Source organism: Mustelus asterias, unplaced genomic scaffold (genome assembly GCF_964213995.1).
Source record: "Mustelus asterias unplaced genomic scaffold, sMusAst1.hap1.1 HAP1_SCAFFOLD_370, whole genome shotgun sequence".
In the NCBI taxonomy this organism is placed as follows: Eukaryota; Metazoa; Chordata; class Chondrichthyes; order Carcharhiniformes; family Triakidae; genus Mustelus; species Mustelus asterias.
In genome coordinates this window covers 215,276-228,321 of record NW_027590326.1, presented here as the reverse complement: position 1 = coordinate 228,321, position 13,046 = coordinate 215,276, and positions in this window count along the sequence as shown.

Here is a 13,046-nt window from a genome sequence, read left to right as displayed (position 1 = left end):
CCAATAGAACCGAGGGTCACTCCTGTCCTTATCCATTACTACCCGAAGTCTTATGGAATTATATGGACTTTGCTCCCGTATCTGCTCTGAGCTTTCCAGGTGATGTGTAGCTGACTGATGCTTTTTTCAAATTTGAATTCCCTTGCTCTGCCATCGACTTGCTCTGCCTTCGACTTGCTCTTAGCATCTTTGCAGTTCTTCGTTAAACGCCCCTTTTTTGTTGCAGTGGTGACAAACAGCATCAAAACATTTGCAATGATTCACATAGTGTGTCCCTCGACACCTGACACATTGCATTGCTTTCACCTTTCTTCTTGCTGCCTCTTTCTTTACTTGATGCAGTGCACCCTCCTGCGCACCACCATTGGTCTTCTGAATATCTTTTGCATTGCAGCCATTTCCATGCACTGAGAAATTTCTGGGGTCCTCTTGAAAGTCAATGTGGCTTCACCCAATAACTGATGCTTGCTCGGTGTGGGTGAGGCCGGGTCATTGGAGTTGATGAGGAATAAATCCGGATCTGTTCAGATGACCAGGTGTGTATTACAGAGCCTCGCTAGAAAGATATTGTAAATTTACTGTTAAATTGAGGAGACCCATCAGGGAGAATGAATTTGTGCTTTGGGATATTGTTTTCACAAAATCAGACACAATGGAAATCTGAGTTGTTGCATGAGATTAAGAGTGAAACGGGTAACTGCATTTTACATTGCTGGTTTTAAACCTTGGTTGTAAATTATTGCTGTTGAATAACTTCCAATTCTAATTTGAAGAAATTAAATGTCTGAATCACTTTTCCATTTCCATATTGGAGAAAGGAGAGGACAATAGCTGAGTTTGATTATTTGTCAAGGTATAGGGACACAGACACTGACACATCCACACGAGTGGAGAATATGGAGCCACATGCATTTGTATAGCAGCTTTAATGTGGCAACACATCCCAAAACACTCAACAAGAGAAAAATTCAGTGGGAAAACAAATACATAAAACATTCGAAGGGGTCGCTGGGCAGGTGACTAATTTTTGTCAGATTGTTAATCTTTTTGAGGTGAATCTGAGAAGAGGGAAAAGTAAAGCAGCCGAGAGGCTTCGGGAGGGAATTCTGGAGTTCAGGACTTGGCCTGGATTGTGGACAAATTATCCTCAAGATACACAACTTGTCAGATTGGGCACGGTAGAGATGTCGCTGGCTTCTCGGGCTGCTGTAGGCTGCGTGAATAGGAAGAGAGGGGCCATGGAGAGATTGAAAAGCTAGTTTGAGCATTTTAAAATTGTGTTGTCAGGCTGTGAGATAGTGAGAGTTGGTGAACATAGGTGAATGAACTGAGACGTGGTGTGAGTTAGTCAGGATTCAGGAAGCAGAGTTTCAGAGCAGTGAGAATGTAGAGCTGGATATCAGCAGTTTGCATGTTGAACCTGCTGCCAGGTTACCGAGGGGCAGCATGTTGATGAGGAATAGAAGAGGGCCAATGATAGAGATAATGATGTGGGAGTGGCAAGAGAAAGCAATGTCACTGATTCCCTGGATGGAAAGGAATAGATAAGAATTGAACCAGGGGCCTTTGATGCATTTCCACTCAGCTGCACGACAAGAGGCAGGAGTTGGAGAAGGATAACATGGTCAAGCACGTTAAAGGTTGCAGACGGGTGAATGAAGATATTTCATTGACTTTTGTCAGAGTCGGCCAGGATAGTATTTGTGATTTTAACAGCAGAGGCAGGGTGCAAACTTAACTGTATGGAGCTCCTGCAAAAATGGTGCCGGATTTGGGAGGTAACAACATGTTCAATGACTTTGGAGAGGGAAGTGGGAACTGGAATTGGGGCAGAGGATTGCATGGATAAAGGATGGATTTTTCAAGGGACCTGATGAGGGTGACTGGTATTTTGTGAAATAGCTGCCACTAATATCGTGGTAACATGTGCAATTGTAATATTCTGAAATATATTTTACATATCAGTGAAGATCTCAACGCTCTGCTTCTGATTTTAATATTTACATCTGATCCTGACATTGATATTATCCTCATTACAGAGTCTCAGAATCAGGGAACGTCTGTCAATATCATGGCTGAAGGTTCAAACAGGGGAGAATGTTCAACATCTTCAAAAAGAATGAGCATGGACACAGGTAGGATCACAAAACAATACAAATATAATTCCTGTCTTGTCTGCTGCTCACACAGGAAGAGGGAACAGGACAGGGACTGAGTAGAAAGTGGGAGTGAGGCACCATCTCGAGCGGGTTTATCCAAAGTTCAGCCCAGGGGCCGGGTGTGACTTGTGAAGCTCCTCTGCGCGGCCCTGGAGGCAGTTTTCAAATTGTTGCCAAACAGCTGAGTTTGAATTCAAGATTCTGCTTGGAGTTGCTCCTCTAATCAGAGGTTGTTTCTCTCTCTCGTTGCTGCTGATTGGCTGACTAGCGAGTGTGAATAGGAGAAACAATCCATGATTGGTGACGCAGTGAACAGCGTGCTGAAGGCTGGTGTGAAAAAGGAGCAAAGGTATCTCTGGGTGGGGCAAAGTGCAGTGAGGCTGCAGCCCGGTGGGAGGGAACAGGCGTGGCAGGGCTGGGGTGGGTGAAGTCTCGTCGGGTAAAATCGAATCGGGGCTTAAGACAGAATGTTTGTCATTTTCGTGAGAACAGTGACTAAAGGGATGTGTGAATGAATGAGGGTGTGTGGGAGAAAGAGTGACCATGTATCTGTGTGGGGTGGTGAGAGTGAGAGAGAAAATTGAGACTGAGCTTATGTACTCACACTCGTCCCCACTGTCTCAGACAAAAAAATCAGGACCTTTCTCCCGTTATCTCTCCAAGATTTGGCCTCTTGAGTGATTAAACATGTATATATGTCCTCAAGTTGTAAAGGTGAACAAGCCTGATCGAGAGTGAGATCACATTTACAGGTGGAGGGAGCCCTGACGTACCCAGACTGTCCAATCGACAACTGGAAGTGGGCATTGTAAGGTTGACTCGAGCAAAGTGTTCCTGAGCAACAGTGTGACGTGGGCCACAGAAAAAAGAGTGATAGTGGCTGGAGATTCTGTTGTCAGGGGAATAGACAGATTCTTCTACAGCCCTGGCACATCACAAATGGTAAATTAGCTCCCTCGTACCAGAGGAAAGAACATCCTGGAACTGATGGGATCGTCTTTGAGAAGGAGGAAAGACCAGAAAAGATCCATGTTTTGAAGTAGTGACACAGATGGAAAGATGTTCATAGAGGAGCTGTTAAAACTGACGCACTGGAGTGAAAAACAAAGCATGAGTGAGTGATATCTGGGTTGTTCTGTGCTGGGTCAGGTCAGGAGGGAAATAAGAGGCTGGTCAATGTGAAACTGCAAGGCTGGAACAGGAGTGGGGTTTCTCATCCTCGGCTTCAGAAGACTGGGCCCTAACGTCTGTACCATGAACCTATCAAGGACAATAGAAAGGTAAGTGGAAAAGTGAAAACAAATAATTGATACGAACATATGGAATAGGAGCAGAAGTCGGCCATTCGGCCCCTTCAGCGCTTCTGCCATTCAATCGGATTAACACTGATCTATTTGTGTTTCGAAATCAACAGCCCTCTGAAAGAAGAAAAACATCTCATCATCTCTGACCTCAGAAGACAACTTTGTTTTAAAATAGTGTCCCCTAGTTCTGGACTTACCCACAAGGGGAAACATCCTTTCCATGTCCTCGGTGTCAATAGCGGATTTCATAGGCTTCAATCAAGTCGCTGCTCACTTTTCTAGACTCTGGGGAAAACAAGCCCAGTCTGTCGAGTGTTTCCTCATAAGACAACCCGCTTCTTCAGTCCAGTTAACTTCCTCTCAATAGCATCTAATGCACTAATATCTTTGTTACATAATGAGCTCATTAACTGGGCACAATATTCATAGAGTCATAGCGGTTTACAGTATGGAAAGTGGCCCTTCTGCCCAACTTGTCCATGCCACCATTTTTTGTTAACCAGTAAGCTGGCCCCAATTGCCTGCGTTTGGCCCATATCCCTCCATACACATCTTACCCATGTAACTTCTAAATGCTTTTTAAAAGACACAATTGTATCTGACTCCACTCCCATCTCTGGCATCTTGTTCGAGACACTCACTACTCTCTGTGGAAAAAATTGTATCTCTCCCCTCTCACCCTAAACCTATGCCCTCTAGTTTTAGAACTCCCCCCCCCGACCCCACTACATTTGGGAAAAGTTGTTTCTCATTAATTTCTCATTAAAGTTGCCCCTCATGAATTTACAGACTCTATAAGATGTCCCCTAAGCCTCCTACGCTCCTGGGAAAAAAGTCCCAGTCTATCCAGCCTCGCCTTATAACTCAAACCATCAAGTCCCAGTAGCATCCTAGTAGATAATATTTTTTGCACTCTTTCTTGTTTAATAATATCCTTTCTATAATAGGGTGACCAGAACTGTACACAGTATTCCAAGTGTCGCCTCACCAATGTCTTGTACAACTTCAACAAGACGTCCCAACTCCTGTATTCAATGTTCTGACCAATGAAACCAAACATGCCGAATGCCTTCTTCACCACTCTGTCCACCTGTGACTCCACTTTCAAAAAGCTATGAACCTGTTCCCCAAGATCTCTTTGTTCTGTCACTCTCACCAACGCCCTACCATTAACTGAGTAAGTCCTGCCCTGGTTCGATCTACCAAAATGCATCACCTCGTATTTATCTAAATTAAACTCCATCCGCTGTTCATCAGCCATTTGAGATGTGGTCTTCCTAATTCCCTGTAAAACTGAAGCATAATATCCTTTTATCTTCAAGTCCCCTCAAAATCAACGACGATATTCCATTAGCCTTTTAATGACTTGCTATACCTGCAAATTATTTTTTTCTGACTCATGCACGAGAACACCCAAATCCAAATGCATCCGAATCCTGCAGCCATTCTCCTGTTTAGTAATACTGTTTCTTTTATCCTCCCTGCCAAAGCAAACAGATTCACATTCTCCCACATAATACTCCATCTGTCAGTTTTACTTACTCACCCATGCTCAACCTCCTTATATCCTCTTCACAAGACCCTTTTCTACCGATGTTTGTATCATTTGTAAATTTAACCTTGATGCCTTCGCTTCTCTCGTCTATTTCATTCATAAAAATTGTAACAAGTTGATGCCGCAGCATAGACGCTTGCAGCTTTCCACTGGTCCCAGCCTGCCAATCGGATAAAGCACCCATTCATCAATACTCTGTTTTCTACCAGCCAGCCAATCTTCTATCAATACTATTATGTTACTCCCTGCACTGTCATCTTTTATTTTCCACAAAACTTTGATGTGGCACCTCCTCAAATGGCCTCTGGAATCCAAGTGCAGCATGTCTACAGGCTCCTCTTTATCCACGGTGTCACTGATCCTTCAAAGAACTCCAGTAAATTAATTCAGCACGATTTCCCTTTTCATGCTGACTCTTCCAGATTTTCTTGAGTTTCTCTGAGTGTCCAGGTATAACCTCCTTAATGATAGATTTGAATGCTTTACCTGTAACAGAAGTCAAAGTAACTGGCCTAGAGTATCTTTTTTAACCTCCATCCCTTATTGAATACACGGGTTAAATTTATCTGGTTTTCAGCCTGATGGAACCGTTTCACAAACTAGGGAACTTTAGAAAATTAACACCAATGTGTCCAGTACCTCATGAGCCACATCTTTGTGATCCAAGGATGAATGCCATCTCGATCTGGAGATCTGTCAGCCTCAGCTCTAGCAGTTTGCTCAGCACCAATCCTTCTCGTGATTGCAACTTCATCAAGTTCCTCTCCTAATAGCTGTCCTACAGCTTTTACTGAATGCTTCTGTAGCCGCTAGAGATGTTCCCTTCATCCGCCAGTTCATTATTATCTGCTAGTCTCTCCACATTGTCACTCTCCACAGGACCAGCACCAACTGTATCGGCTCTCTTCTTGTTTGAATACTTGTAAAAACTCCTACTATCAACGTTTGCCATTTTTACCTGCTACCTGTTTATTTAAGTGAAGAACACACGTCTTAGACCCATTCTTCTGTCTCAACCTTTTTTTCACTCTTGCTCTTTACTGCAGTGAACAGTGTCAATCCCCCTCACTGTATTCTTTTGGAACAAAGTGTCCAGCTATTTCTCTCTCTGCCTGATGTTGCACACTGTCTTTTGTTCAGCTTCCAGATCAGTATTCCTAATCTGGATTTCCTCGAGCTGCTTACACTTTCTGCAGACGTGTTTGTCAGGAATCGCCTTGGTGTCCAAAAGCTCCCACATTTCCACAGCTGCAACATAGCACCAATGCTGCCATTGGTCCTTATGTTATTTAGTTAGTTAAATTGGTCATTTAATTAACTTAAAATCATTCTTATGTGTACAACACCTCTTTCCCCCAAGCACTGAAATCCCACTTGAAGCAAATTTGCTGCTCTCAGTCTCTGTCTTACTCCGGCGTAGTTACCTGTTCCTCACACCCCTTTTACACAATACAAAATTAGTATTGATACTGCTACCTTGAAAGAACAGCAAAGAGTGAAAACACATATTTTCGGAGCATCGAAGGAAACTTGCAAGTGATATTAAATCAAAACATTTTTTTCAGTTACATTTGGGTGGTTAGTAATAACGTACACCCTGTGAAAATTGATAATAGTGATATTGTCAGTGAAAATATGGAAATAGGGATATGTCAAATACTTACTTTGCATCAGAATTTACAGTAAATTAGAGAACAACATGCCAGATATCTCCAGGAAACTAATGCTGAATCAGGGATAGGGTTCATTGCAGCATTTTAAGGTGCTGGTGAGGCCACACCTGGAGTACTGTGTACAGTTTTGGTCTCCTTACTTGAGAAAGGATATACTGGCACTGGCGAGGATGCAGAGGAGATTCACTCGTTTGATTCTGGAGTTGAGAGGGTTGGCTTATGAGGAGAGACTGCGTAGACTGTGCCTATATTAATTAGAATTCAAAGGAATGAGGGGAGATCTTATAGAAACATATAAGATGATGAAGGGAATAGATAAGATAGAAGCAGGGGAGTTGTTTCCGCTGGCAGGTGAAACTAGAACTATGGGGCATGGCCTCAAAATAAGGGCTAAGTTCGTTACAGGGTTAAGGTCAAATATGCTTTCACTGAATATTTCTGTGTTAAACACAGTAAGAAGTCTCACAACACCAGGTGTTGGCATCATGTTTCTGTGTTCCCAGACGGTTTGTTGGCAGGGGCCTCGGTTGCTTCTTGTAATGTGAAGTGTAACAACATGGATAGAAACTCATTGACATGTTTATTTTTCTCCATTTGTGTTCACAGATCCAAACTCCACAATCCCTCAGTTCCTGACAAATTGTGATGATTACCAGTTGTTCCAATGGACAAAATTCAACCGGGACAGACTAGTGCGGGCGATGGAAGGAGGAGTGGATGGAGTCAGCTTATCGTTAACATACGAGAAGATTTTCACTGGACAAGAACATGGAGTAAGTGGGAGGAATACAGAATTAGTTTGCATTATTTCAATCAGTACACACCTTTCAGGATATATTGACAAATGATGGTAAAAGAGCAGGTTCTGTCCAGATAATCTTCTAGCAGACAAGGAATCACACCCTGCACTGATAATGGAGTTATGGACCAATAATATTCCTGTCTTTAAGTCTATACCTGACCCAGGTATGAGGAGAGGGAAACCTCAGAGTTTGGGAATTTTGGGATCTGGCGATCCTTTTGGATACTTCACAGCTCGACTGTACTCACCACGCACGGGGACAGCAGCCTGGCTGCACTCACCACGCAGCTTATTGGGACATTTCTGAGTCCACTCAGGTGCTTGTGTAAACCAGTGTTAAAGGCGCCCTTGTAAGATCGGAGCTTTGAAACACCATGAAACATGCTTTGATCTCACTGTGGCAGTTTGTATATTTCGTCAAAACCAATTTGTTTCACTAAGGACCTTTATAGAGTCATAGAGATTTACAGCATGCCAACAGGCCCTTCGGCCCAACTTGTCCATGCAGCCCCATTTTTTAACCCCTAAGCTCGTTCCAATTGCGCCTTTTTGTCCCATATCCCTCTTTACCCATCTCATGTAACTCTCTAAATGCTTTTTAAAAGACAAACTTGTACCCGCCTCTACTACTACGTCTGGCAGCTTGTCCCGGAAACTTAACACCCTCTGTGTGAAAAAACTGCTCCTCTGGACCCTTTTGTATCTCTCCCCTCTCACCTTAAACATATGCCCTCTAGTTTAGTCTCCTCTACCTTTGGGAAAATATATTGACGATCTAGCTGATCTGTGCACCTCTATTTTATAGACCTCTATAAGATCACCCCTCAGCCTTCTACGCTCCAGAGAAAAAAGTCCCAGTCTATCCAGCCTCTCCTTACAACTCAAACCATCAAGTCCCGGTGGCATCCTAGTAAATCTTTTCTACATTCTTTCTAGTTTAATATACTTTCTATAATAGGGTGACTAGAACTGTACACAGCATTCCAAATGTGGCCGTACCAATGTCTTGTACAACTTGAAGACATCCCAACTCCTGTATTCAATGTTCTGACTAATGAAACCAAGCATGCCGAATGCCTTCTTCACCACCCTGTCCACTTTTTCAAGGAGCTATGAACTTGTGCCCCTAGATCTCTTTGTTCTGTAACTCTCACCAACGCCCTACCATTAACTGAGTAAGTCTTGCCCTGGTTCGATCTACGAAAATGCATCACCTTGCATTTATTTAAATTAAACTCCATCTGCCATTCGTCAGTCCACTGGCCCAATTGATCAAGATCCCGTTGCAATGCTAGATAACTGTCTTCACTATCCTCTATGCCACCAATCTTGGTGTCATCTGCAAACTTACTAACCATGCCTACGAAATTCTTATTCAAATCATTAATATGAATGACAAATAACAGTAGACCAAGAACGGATCCCTGAGGCACACCACTAGTCACAGGCTTCCAGTTTGAAAAACAACCCTATACAACCACCCTCTGTCTTCTGTCATCATGCCAATTGTGTCTCCATTTAGCTACCTCACCCTGGATCCCATGAGATTTAACCGTATGCAACAACATACCACGTGGTACCTTGTCAAAGACCTTGCTAAAGTCCATATCGACAACATCAACTGCACTTCCCTCATCTACCTTCTTGGTTACCCCTTCAAAAAACGCAATCAAATTTGAGAGACCTGATTTTCCACTCTCAAAACCACGCTGACAGTCCCCTGTCAGTCATTGCATCTCTAAATGCCTGTAGATCCTATCTCTCAAAATACCTTCTAACAATTTACCCACCACAGATGTGAGGCTCACCGGTCTGTAGTTCCCAGGCTTTTCCCTGCAACTCTTCTTAAACAAACGCACAACATTTGCCACCCTTCAATCTTCAGGCATCTTACCTGTGACTTTAGCTGAGGAAACCTGCTGTCCTGACTCAAGCTGGCCTGTATGTGGATCCAGACACACAGAAATGTGGTTGACTACTCACTGTCCTCTGAAATGGTCCAGAAAAAGAGGCAAACGTTCCCAATCAAGAATGTATTGGCAGCACGATTACTGACTGAACTTTCCAGGCTGAACTTGTGGCAGATTCACTTTTTCATGACAGTGTTGGTAAGACTCAGCGCACAGTCTGTGTTGGAGATGAAGTACCTTCTTTAAACTGAGGAGTGGGTGTGGTGTTGTGCGATGCTCTGCCCTTGTGAAATGTGATAGATTTATCAGGTGCAGCATTGCTTATCACCTCAATCTATTCAATAATAGCATGACGCATCCATCACTCCACCATTATAATCAAACCAGAGGCCTAGCCCTGGTTCAATGAGTTGTGTAGACGAGTGTTATGACAGCCATAAAGGACATGGGAGATGGTCATTAAATCTCCTGTCAGTTTATTGAAGTTCAAAGTTCCTGCTTGAGCAGAGGCTTTAGTCGGACTGCTGGTCCTGGGATACAGACTTGCTTGCTGTAAGTCGTGATTGCGGCTCTTCCTTTTGATTTTCAGTAAACGGTTTCTGGTGATGGGAAAGTGGATTTGGAGGCTGACTGCATTGGCGATGAGGAGTGAATAAAAAAACATTTTTTTCCCCTCTGTGAACAACCGCCATTTGTCAAGTAGCTTCTTCAGTAATGAAAAGCAAATATGTTTCTTCTTGGGCAACCTGAGCCCTATAATAACAGTGTACAGAGTGCATGCATCACTACTTGTCAGGCAGGGAGGAGGCAGACGTGTGAGGGAACCGTGGTTTACTAAGGAGGTTGAATCTCTTGTGAAGAGGAAGAAGGAGACTTATGTTAATATGAGACGTGAAGGCTCAGTTAGGGCGCTTGAGAGTTACAAGTTAGCCAGGAAGGACCTAAAGAAAGAGTTAAGAAGAGCCAGGAGGGGACATGAGAAGTCTTTGGCAGGTAGGATCAAGGAAAACCCTAAAGCTTTCTTTAGGTATGTCAGGAGTGAAAGAATGACCAGGGTAAGATTAGGGCCAGTCAAGGACAGTAGTGGGAAGTTGTGCGTGGAATCTGAAGAGATAGGAGAGCCACTAAATGAATATTTTTCGTCGGTATTCACACTGGAGAGGGATAGTGTTGTTGAGGGGAGTACTGAGATGCAGGCTGTTGGACTGAATGGGATTGATGTTCATAAGGAGGAGGTATTAGCAATTCTGGAAAGGGTAAAAATAAATAAGTCCCCTGGACCAGATGAGATTTATCCTCGGATTCTCTGGGAGGCTAGAGAGGAGATTGCAGAGCCTTTGGCTTTGATCTTTGTGTTGTCATTGTCTACAGGAACAATGCCAGAAGACTGGAGGATAGCAAATGTTGTCCCCTTGTTCAAGAAGGGGAGTAGGGACTACCCTGGTAATTATAGACCGGTAAGCCTTACTTCTGTTGTGGGCAAAGTATTGGAAAGGATTATAAGAGATAGGATGTATAATCACCTCGAAAGGAATAATTTGATTAGGGATAGTCAGCACTGTTTTGTGAAGGGTAGGTTGTGCCTCACAAACCTTATTGAATTCTTTGAGAAGGTGACTAAAGAGGTGGATGAGGGGAAAGCGGTTCATGTGGTGTATATGGATTTCAGCAAAGCGTTTGATAAGGTTCCCCATGGTAAGCTTTTGCAGAAAATACGTACACATGTGATTGAGGGTGATTTAGTGGTTTAGATCAGGAATTGGCTTGCTGTAAGAAAACAGAGGGTGGTGGTTGATGGGAAATATTCATCCTCGAGTTCAGTTCCTAGTGGTGTACCGCAGGGATCTGTTTTGGGGCCACTGCTGTTTGTCATTTTTAGTAATGACCTGGATGAGGGCGTGGAAGGATGGATTAGTAAATGTGCGGATGACACTAAAGTCGGTGGAGTTGTAGACAGTGTGGAGGGAAGTGGCAGGTTACAGAGGGATATAGATAGGCTGCAGAGCTGGTCTGAGAGGTGGCAAATGGAGTTTAATGCGGAAATGTGTGAGGGGTGATTCACTTTGGAAGGAGTAACAGGAATACAGAGTACTGGGCTAATGGTAAGATACTTGGTAGTGTGGATGAACAGAGGGATCTGGGTGTCCATGTGCATAGATCCCTGAAAGTTGGCACCCAGGTAGATAGGGTTGTTAAGAAGGCGTATGGTGTGTTAGCTTTTATTGGTAGAGGGATTGAGTTTCGGAGCCAGGAGGTCATGCTGCAACTGTACAAAACTCTGGTGCGGCCACATTTGGAGTATTGCGTACACTTCTGGTCGCCATATTATAGGAAAGATTTGGAAGTGTTGGAAAGGGTGCAGAGGGGATTTACCAGGATGTTGCCTGGTATGGTGGGAAAATCGTATGAGGAAAGGCTGAGGGGCTTGAGGTTGTTTTTGTTAGAGAGAAGAAGGTTAACAGGTGACTTAATAGAAGCATACAAGATGATCAGAGGATTAGATAGGGTGGATAGTGAGAGCCTTTTTCCTCGGATGGTGTTGGCTAGCACGAGGGGACATAGCTTTAAATTGAGGGGTGAGAGATATAGGACAGATGTTAGAGGTAGGTTCTTTACTCAGAGAGTAGTAAGGGCGTGGAATGCCCTGCTTGCAGCAGTAGTGGACTCGTCAACATTAAGAGCGTTCAAATGGTTACTGGATAAACATATGGATGATATTGGAATAGTGTTGATTAGAGGAGCTTTAGATTGGTTCCACTGGTCGGCGCAACATCGAGGGCCGAAGGGCCTGTACTGCACTGTAATGTTCTATGTTCCACTTTCATGTTCGCAACATTGAAGGAGATGAAAAACAAATGTAATATTGTTGACAGCATGCGAGGCCCTGACATTCAATGTGATTTTAAAAGTTTGACTTTGCTGCATGTCCCTGACTTAAACTTTTGATGAAGTAGTAGACGTGGGGAAAAACCACCGTGACCCGAATCCTTCTGTTATACTCCAGAGATACCACTTCAATGTGGCCAAGAAACCTGTAGGGAACCTGTCACCCAATTCTTGTCCGGATTATGAAAATTAGCAGAACATTTGTGAAGTCATGCTGCCTCTGGATGAATTGTGGTGATATAGATTGGTATGCAGCATCAATAACCTAACGACCCAAAAGAAGCTGTTGGCATGACTCAGTCTGGATTTACAACAAATAATTCCAAGAACCTCATGTCAGAAGAATGCAGACGAGGTGCTCAGGAGCTACAAGGGTCGTCAGGCAGCAAAGTTATCCAACTGGGGAGAGTGTCATTGTGTAAACAGTCTTCAATAGAGAGTGCTTGTGTAAACCAGGTGTTAAAGGACCCCTTGCGAGATCGGAACTTTAAAACACCATGAAACATTCAACGAAAGGCAATAATGACCCGAAGAGTGTGAGGGAACATAGGCCAGAGAGTTGCGGATGCCAGACAATAAATTATTACAAGTACTGCCAAAGGATACAGCCAAGGTGAAATTTTAGGAATAGGCAAAATGTGTGCTGCCCAGTGAAGAAACCATGGCCAATACCTGACCGTACCATGCAGCTATTCCTTCTTCCAGAGTCAGAGATATACAACGGAATCACATCACCACAACAAAGGCTGCCCTCATA